Genomic DNA, 8,595 nt, shown 5'->3' on the forward strand with positions numbered 1-8,595 from the left:
TGAAAATTACTGAATATGTAGGCTAAGTGGATATAAATGGTAGTTCCAACTGTGGTGGGTCTTGAAGAGAACATCTGACTACCCCTTTTCAAACCAATTCCCCTGTATGATACAATAGTTTTTGTTTTCTGTTTTTTTGAAAGGAAATTCAAATGAAGAGAGGAAGCTACTTCCATTGGCAAGGAAGATTCAGAGTGACTTGGAGTATGGATTGTTACTTTTATTTAAATATAATTAGATGCCCTCATTCCATATGATAAGGCTCCATTCTTTTCAAATCTGTGTTCACTTTTATACAAGGATCTTGGAGAGAAGTAAAGTGATATTGAAAATTTAGCCACTTTAAAGTCTTAAATTTTGTCTTTTAATTTTGGCAAAATAAACTCAGTGGCTATAATAAATGAGAGATCCTTTAGGGACTGCTAGGGACATGGCCTGAGTAGAGTTAAAGGTCAAGACACTGTCCTTTTCTTACCAACGTTCAAAGTCCCTCACATAATCCACCTACCCTAGAGTCCTTGTAATCATCAGTTTGGTTATGATAGTCAAGTGCCATGGCCACTTGAACTTCCATCATACTTACTGCAATAGAAATGTATTAAAGTCAACCACAGGTGGTACTCCAATTAATTGTGATGCCTGTGCATATCATGGGTTGCTAATATCTTGTGATGCTTAGTGTCAAAGTGGTAAGGCTACAGTGCCCAGTGATTTCATCAAATATTAATGAGAATATTGCAATGAAGGTGTTTTGTAGATATGTTTAGCATCTGCCATCAGTTGATTCTGAGTGAGAGGTTACCTCAGATAATGTGAGTCGGTCTCATTCAATCAGCTGAAAGACTTGATTTCAACTCACTTGTTTCTAGCTTGGACTATAAGTTTCAAACTCATGAGTAATTTCCACACTAGTTTTGAGTTTCCAGTCTGCTGATTGGCCTACGTATTTCACTCTTGCCAATCTTCCAGAATTGTATGAGACAAGTCTGTAAAATCCCCTCCCTTTATTTTCCTTCTATGTACACATATACATACACATTATCTACATATACAAATATGTATCCTCTTGTTTTCTTTCTCTGAAGAACCCATTTTTTACTGGTGAGGAACACAACGTTGCTCAGTCCAAGGACACAAGCAAAATGATCCCATAATTCCATACTTTAGGGATACTGATTTTTTATCAGTCAGGAGCTGAAAGCACATCTGTGGTGCAACAATGGAAAATACGATTAGCAAGGAAAAGGAAAAAGGCCAGAGAGAACTCTAAAGAATACAGGAATATTAAATGTAGGGAGTAGCTACCAATTTGTAAGGGTTATCTTGGATTTTTAATTTATTTGTATTTTGGAGACAGGGAGGGTCCCGTTGCTTTATAGAATAGTACCACCATACTTGGTTTCGATTCAGAAACCCTCAGAGAGCTTAGGGTCAATGCACTGAATAGCAGAGAAGTTTGTTGAATTCTAGTCTGGGGCTGCTGAATAGGATTGTCCCCTAGGGTGTGATAAAAGCTGCTGGAGCCAGTTTCCAGAGGGCTAAGGAGTCTGCCTGCCAGGGGGTGAAGTTTCACTTTCTGGAGTGCTGGCAGAAATCTCAGTAGGTTGGGTGCCTTTGTACGTCTGGAACATCATCCCTGTAGCCATACCGTAAGAGCCAGAGGGAGAGAATGCTGGAACCGACAAGACAAGCTCCTTTCTCTCCAGTGGAGGTGGATCTAAAGGGTTGAGTGTGAAATATGATGAGACCATATGTCAGCTTTGGGGACATTGTTTCATAAACAAAGCCACTTTAGGGCTGTCTCCCCATGCCTGGTTTGGCTCTGAGCACAACATGTGATATTTTTTCTAAAGGTGCGGGCAGTCTTGGACCCCCCCCCCATAAAGTGATGCCTTGAGAAGAGATGAAACTCATTCAAGGCAAAGGTGTCAGGACTTGCCAGTGCCACTTGGTTAAATAACACTTATTTTGGCCTTGATATTTTCTTCTGCTGTGACATAATGGTTAGACAACTGAGAACAGGAGGATCTATTAAAAATTGAAGTAAAGCAAAACTATCATTGCTAATCTGATTTATCATGTAGAAGAGTGGATTTTTTATATGTTTGTGTATTTATTGGCAAAGTAGTAACCTTTCCCTCCTGATGTGGTAAGTATTGTGATTGAAGAACATTGGTAGATTTTAAGAGAATTCATAATGCTTCATTTTCATAAGGCAATAGAAGTAGGCAGATTCTGAGTAATATTCATTCTGTCTGTTTGCCTAGTTGAAGAATAAAAAGCTACAGTGATTAAATATTCCCTTCATAGTGAATATAAATCTCAGTCCACAAACACTGAGGTTGTTCCTGGACTTAACCCCTGTATTAGTCACTTTTCTGTTGCTGTGATAGAAGCACTGACCAAAGCAACTTTAGAAGGAAGAATTGATTTGAGCTTACAGTTCCAAGGGGCAAGAGTCCATGTAGTGAGGAAGCATGGTGGCAGAGGGGGCTGGAGGAGGAGCAGAAGCTAAGCTCTGCATCTTCAAGCAGGCACAGGAAGCAAGAGAGCAACTCGACACCTAGCAAGGCTTGGGGACAAAATGTCCAAATACTTTGAGCCTATGGGGGACATTTTTATTCAAACCACCACATTCCATTGACATAGTGGGAACAATGGCAATCATGTTTGGCTCCACTTTTCTCTCATTTCACACTTTTAGTCCAGCTTCTAGGCCAGTAGCTAATGTTGGGTGAAACCCATGTGATTCTGTGCAGGTGAAATGACTGTCTCTCTGGACTTGGTCCTTGGTTCTCATATACTAGTGCTGAGCCATTCCTGACCTCCATCTGCATGGCCTGTTTACCTTGCGTGGCTTTTCTCACTGTGTTCATGCCTCATGTGAGGGGTTGCATTTTTACAGTTTCCTGTTTCTGTGCCACACTGGGGGATGCAGAATGCCTGCATGGACAGCCCCTTGTCTGGGTGGAGATGCAGTCACTGGATTCCCCACCTTTGTTCTCTTCTGCTTCAGAGAGACTGCTCTTTCCCGGGATGGTGGTAGGCTGAGCTGGGACATTTCCTTTTTTTGTCCTCAGATATTTTGTAAATACCACAGTATCTTTTTAAGGGTTTATTTTTTACCCACCACAGCTCTCCAGAAACGAATGCCAGGATATCCCATAGGCCTAGTCTACTTTCTACCTCAATTTATCCCTCCCTGAAGACAATGAATAAAAAGCTGAAATTCAGGGCAAATGCAGAGAAAAATGAAAGAGAAACATCCCAACTGTTTCTTTTTTAAACCTGTAAAATGTTAGATCTTAAAGTAATCCATTTAAAAAGTTCACTGATTAAAATTCTACCAGTTATGAATGATACATTTATTACATAATATACTGCATGTAATATATTACAAACCCTATTATGTGTGAGATGATTAGACATCATAACAACTTCCTTCTAAGCATTTCTCTTGAACTTTGGATGTTTGAGTTGGATTCAGAATATGAAACAAGCACATCTCTTAAAAGTGTCAGACATGCTAGAGTTCTTTTTTGGCTCCCATGGAAAAAGTAAACATAACATAAAACACCCATTAAATTTTAGAGGTTAAGAATGTGTTTTATGTTTTTTATGCTAAAAAAAATTTCCTGATTTGTATAAACTTGTAGATTCCAAGTGAGTTCTGGTCACGTGGGAATGACAACAGGAGAACTGTCTGGTTAGAGAATTTAGACACAAAGGTGAACAGCTTTTGGAATTGACCAGAATCTCCTCCCAAGTCCAACTTTCTGAGTGATTTATTTGAAAAAATTTGAAGCATTGTCTAGGAAGGCTCTCAATATGTGAGATGATTATGAATTCTTTCAGTCAGTCTGGTTTTAGTAATGGTGTATTGTAGGCCAGGGCAAGAAAGCGATCAACGTGAGGACAGGAGAAAATAAAAGAGGCTTTTGTGAGCATGGCTGTTTCCTCCTGTAAAAAAGAAGATAGTTATTTTGAGACTTGTGGAGTGGGAGAAGCAGATCAGCCTTTCATACCACTGAAATAGAATCCTCCTGGCCCTACTTCTTCCTCATTACTTGCTCCTAATTCTTTACAAAAGAAAAAGAAAAAATTTTTTCTGTATTTTGCCTGGAATAATTTTATAGTTGCATTTGTCTTTAAACATGGATGTCACGAGCAGTGAAAATATCTTATTCTACGGTGACACAGAATCCTTGAAAAATACCTATTTTGCCTTCCCCCATCTTCATTTTCTATCTCTGTGTTGAAGCTTGGCCAGAGGTTTTATGCAGAACTGTGGGTGTCCCTTTCTTTTGTTGTAACTGGACTGAACTAATATGAAGATTAGAAAGTTGAAAGGAGGCTCTTTCCTTACAGGGCCATCGAGATGTCACAACTTTCTTTTTATTCAGGAAATGAACAAAGCTCTCAAGACCAAATTTCTTTCAGCTCGACCTAGTGGCTAAATGGTTGGTCCCATGGGGACATGATGTAGGAGGTAAAATGGACTCCTCAAAAGCCTGCCTCACTTGAAAACAAACTTAGACATGGGATCTATTTGGTGAGGTGAGGGTGGAACGACAAAGATTGCACTGATATCAACTGCGGGTTGCGCACTGGTGCAGGTCCATCCATCCCTGTGCTGGAGAGCCTGCCACACAGTCTGTCATCGCCGCCTGACTGTTAGGTGTGAGCGCTCGTCGTCTTCCCGAGGTATCAGCCATGATGCGAGGGTTACCAGCTGCCGGCCTTCTCTGGGTATTGAGCGTCTCCAGGGCCATGATCACCCGGTCCCCTACAGTGGGAAAGCCACCACTAAAACCAACTGTGTGCTGGCAGGAGGACCCAGAACCTGAGGATGAAAACATCTATGAGAAGAACCCAGACTTCCATGGCTATAACAAGGACCCTGTGGTGGACGTCTGGAATATGTGAACCATCTTCTTCTTTGGCTTTTCCATCGTCCTGGTCTTTGGCACCACCTTTGTGGCATATCTGCCTGACTATAGGATGCATGAGTGGGCCTGCGGGGAAGCTGAGAGGCTCGTGAAGTACGGAGTCAACGGCCTCCCCATCGTGGAATCCCACTGCTTTGAATCCAGCAAGATCAAATCACTGGAAGATGACTGATGAATTATTGAGTGGAGCTTAAGAAGCGCCACCTATTCATCCCATCTGTCATTCTGCTCGCTCCTTGGAGCATCTTATTAAAGGTTTGAAAGTTAAAAAAATACAGAAGAAAGTTAAAGGGACAGAGGGGGGACAGAGGGTGCCAGAATGCTACAACCCCTGAGGATGGTGCCTGTATATATGTAGCACTGTGGAGATGGGGCAAAGACTCTAACTGAATCAGCTACTTTTGAGCACCAATCACCCACCTTGAGGAAAACCATCTGTGTTGGACAATTGAAATTTCTGAGACCATGATAGACCAAGGACTAGACTAAAGGTCCAACCCCAGGTTGATTTCACAATCCCCCAGTGTTCTTATGTTGGTGGATGGGTAGATGATAGGTTGAAAATGGCTGATATTGAATTTCCTGGAATCATAGTGGAAAAGCATTCATCCAGTTGGAATGAAGTTAGAGTCGTGTATACCTGGACACCTCATTTGTAGCCATAAGCCCATCAGCACCCACTTCTTTAAGTTGGTCAAACCAAAATTAGGAGAAGAGAAACCACTGAAACCCTTAAAACCCAGATTCTCCCTGGGGATGTTAGATTTCAGTTTCCGGAGTCCACTTTTGTGAATTCTCTGGTTGAATGTGTATATGTATGTAGATCTTTCTCTTGCAATAAAAGTTTGACTCTTGCTTTTTGTTAGTTTGAGATTTTCTCCTGAGAAATGAATCCAATAAAAACCCCCTACACCAATGAAGCCAACCACAGCACTTCCTTCTTTACCTACTCTGCATATACAGCACGGAATGGTGTGAGCAGGTCAGGCTAAGACTAAGCTGTATAAAACAGTTAAACTCAACAGTGTCACACAGGAAATGTTTGTTAATCCACACTTTATGTTAGATACTATGAGTATGATGGGGAGAAATGTATCTGCCCTTGAGGAAGCAAGAATAGAAAGAACTTATAAATTAAATCTTTAAAGCATTAATCATGTCAGTAAGTTTTCTATCTGGTGGGTATGGCCAGGTACAGTCCTAGGAGGTCCACCTCAAGCACTGTAAAATAATTAGTCTTCATAGCTCAGGGGATGAAAAAGACATATTTAAGCCAGGTGCAGTGGCACAGGCCTTTAGTTCCAACACTTGGAAGGCATAGGCAGGTGGATCTCTGTGAGATCAAAGCCAGCCTGGTCCACATAGTGAATTCCAGACCAGCTGTGGCTACAAAGAGACCCTGTTTCAAAAAGACAAAAAAAAAAAAGTTATTTCTGAAACATTGGAATTATAAATATTCCTGCTCATCTACAGTGTGAATTTCTCCATTATAAAACATTTAAGTTTAAAACAGTTTGGTAGGCAATAAATGTAAGATTGTTCATTATAAAAATCTGAAGACTTAGGTAAGGTAACCTTGACACTCAGGGTTTGTTAGGAAATAACTTACTGATCATTACTTGGAGGAAAAAATATCTCTTCAGAAATCTTGAGGATTCCCTTGAAGAAAATCAGACCAAGTCACCTGATGATGGTTGAGAACACAAATGTGCTTTGGGCTAGAGGAATCAATAAATGCCAGTCAATCTTTCCAAGAAAATAACTCTGATTATTTTATACAGAAAAAAGAACTGCACTTGAAACCACTATACCAAAACTTCCTCCCTCCTTCAGATTTTTAAAATTAAAAACAATGTCTCGTAGGGACTGGAGAGATGGCTCAGTGGTTATGAGTGCTTATTGCCCTTGCAGAGAACTAGAGTTTGGTTCCCAGCACACACATGGGGCAGCTCACAACTGTAACTCTAGCTCCAGAGGATCCAATGCCTTCTTTTGACCTCTGTGGATAACTGCATGCATGTGTATGCACATGTGCACACAGACACAGACATTTAAGAAAAAATAAGGTCTTATTAAGTAGGCCATGCTGGCCTCAAACTCTTGATGTTCCTGCCTCAGCCTCTCATTATTGAGATTATAGGCATGTCCTACTGTGCTTGGATAAGGAACTAAAGTGTTTTAATGTGGCATTTCTAAGTCACAGTTTTACCTGAAAAACAATCAGCCTGACTCAGTGTCAAAGGACAAGAATGATCCCAAATTCTTAGGAGTTTGTTTCTTCAGATCTCTTAGAACTGTGCTCTCCATATACTTTGGACCTCACCCATACTTTGATTCCAACAGTTTCTCCAGCATGAATTGGGGAACTGAAAATTTGAATCTATCCTGATCAGAGACTCTTGCCCTTTGATTCCTAGGCCTAAAAATATCTCATACACACAATGTCCTAAATTATTTTGTTTTCAATGAGAATGCCACATCATTTCTAGCACTTTGATGCTAATACAAGCACACCTACATTTGTTCACTATCTTGGGTAGAGGGAAAAGAGTCCTGAGATATCAAGGTCAGATGCCCAGGTTACAAGAGCACATGGTTTGATGAGCTTGTTTATATTATAAACATTAGGTTTTTGGTACAAGTTTGAACAAAAGTCATTAGTTCAGATTCTGTCCATATTGCAAATCATTTCTACATTTTAGAATCATCTGGAGATGTCATTCCAATACTAAGAGACCAAGAATGTAACAGAGGGGGTATCTGTGCAACTTATCCCTTGGCACAAGACAGATCTTTAGAAAGCAAGTGGCACACAGAAGATAATGGGCACGGTAAAAGCATGATCTAGTACCAATGGCTCTCAGGCAGCTTGGAGGTCCTAGGAAGATCCCTTACCTTTTTGGGGTTTCCTGTCATTATCTGCACCTAATTATATTGGGTAAGGATCTTTAAACTGCAAAAAGAGGCATATATTAATATAGTACCAAGTAGCCATTGTCTTAGACTGAATTGTAGGCAAAATTTGAGCACATTTGCTTGCAATCCAGAAGCTTAATGATTCAATACGAAAGACTTAAGAGCCTCGAAGGGGCATTTGAAGGATTCAGAGTAGCAGGACCTGTTGGTTACTTCATGGTGACCCAAGGCCGAGACACTCACCTAAACTCTCTGCCATTAAGTGTATGTGTTCCTGTTGGAATACTAGGGTGTGGAGTGAGGAGAACGTCTCAAGAGACCAGCAGAAAGGTTGTCTATCATTTCTGAACTAGCCAAAGAGTTGTCTAGGCAACAACAATGCCTTCCTTCACATAATTTTATTTTCTCTAGTTCTTCAACAGCCACAAATTGGGCCATATTTTCTGTGAAAGACATGAGGAGCAAGTGAAAATGCATCACAGACTATTTCATAGCAACACATCCTCAGATCTAATTACTATTTTTAGAAAACAGGGAAAGAGAACTTGTCTACAGTAAGTATTAAAGATGCACATGTCATCTAGGGAGGAAAGAGACTTTTTCTGTTAGATCTACATGTACAATTTTGCTATAAAGATAATGGAAAATTCAAGCCTTCCTCAGGTAGAAGGTAAGTACTGGAGATGACACACATGATCACACATGGGAAAATTCTGAATTTCTGTGCTAG

The 8,595-nt window shown here is 40.5% G+C and overlaps 1 pseudogene; it reads left to right on the top strand.

Annotated features, from left to right (window-relative positions):
- Window positions 1-4,656: 4,656 nt before the first annotated feature.
- LOC103724514 lies at window positions 4,657-5,121 on the top strand (annotated as a pseudogene).
- Window positions 5,122-8,595: the final 3,474 nt, after the last annotated feature.

Source organism: Nannospalax galili, unplaced genomic scaffold, assembly GCF_000622305.1.
Source record: "Nannospalax galili isolate Female #2095 unplaced genomic scaffold, S.galili_v1.0 scaffold751, whole genome shotgun sequence".
NCBI classification, from domain to species: domain Eukaryota; kingdom Metazoa; phylum Chordata; class Mammalia; order Rodentia; family Spalacidae; genus Nannospalax; species Nannospalax galili.